This window comes from Typopeltis vanoorti, chromosome 6 (assembly GCF_054136105.1).
Source record: "Typopeltis vanoorti isolate ZY-2024b chromosome 6, IOZ_Tvanoo_1.0, whole genome shotgun sequence".
Taxonomy (NCBI): domain Eukaryota; kingdom Metazoa; phylum Arthropoda; class Arachnida; order Uropygi; family Thelyphonidae; genus Typopeltis; species Typopeltis vanoorti.
Genome location: NC_143554.1, coordinates 77,422,444 through 77,423,310, shown reverse-complemented (window position 1 = coordinate 77,423,310; position 867 = coordinate 77,422,444).

The following is an 867-nucleotide window of genomic DNA, read 5'->3' as shown; positions in this document are numbered from 1 at the left end:
ATAATTCAGTGATTGCAACCTAACAATATTTGCCACATCTCAATCTTGTACACATTGTGTACACATTGTATATACATCTCAATCTTGTACACATTGTATATTTATAATTCAGTGATTGCAACTTAACAATATTTGCCACATCTCAATCTTGTACATACTGTGCACACATTGTAAATATCAATAGTCTTTATAGTCTTTATAAGGACTGGCTTAAAGAGGCGAAACAAGAATGCTTTTCATCTTCCCCTTTATCTGTAGAGGAGAGTGTATGGATAAGGTGTTATTGAGCTCTTAAAGCTTTGATCATGGCAGGAGAGTAACAGCAATAGCCGAGCCTCGGTTAGAACTTCATTGGCTACAGCACTACCATCCATCACACTCCAAGGGTATTAATCACCGCATCTCAGGGTCAATTTATCCTCCCTCTTTCCCCTGTATATATATATATATATATATATATATATATATATATATATATATATATATATATATATATATATATATATATATATATATATATATATATATATATATATATTTATATATATATATATATATTGATTCATGTAATCTACAATCATTCTGAAGAAAAGTTAAATAATTTCTTAATGTTGCAAATTTATTGCAACAAATATGAAAAAAATTGTTGTCTAGCAAGCATCCTTTCTTGTTAGGCAATAAAAATATGAACTATAAATTTTTCCTCCAAGAAACGCCTTTATCGGTCTCTGGAGTTAAGTCGTTTGAAACTAGCACACTTAATGTAAATATCATTATCAGGCCTCTCTCTCTCTCTCTCTCTCTCTCTCTCTCTCTGTAAATAAAGTTATAAATTAAAGTGATTCTGTCAATAATCAAATCGACCCT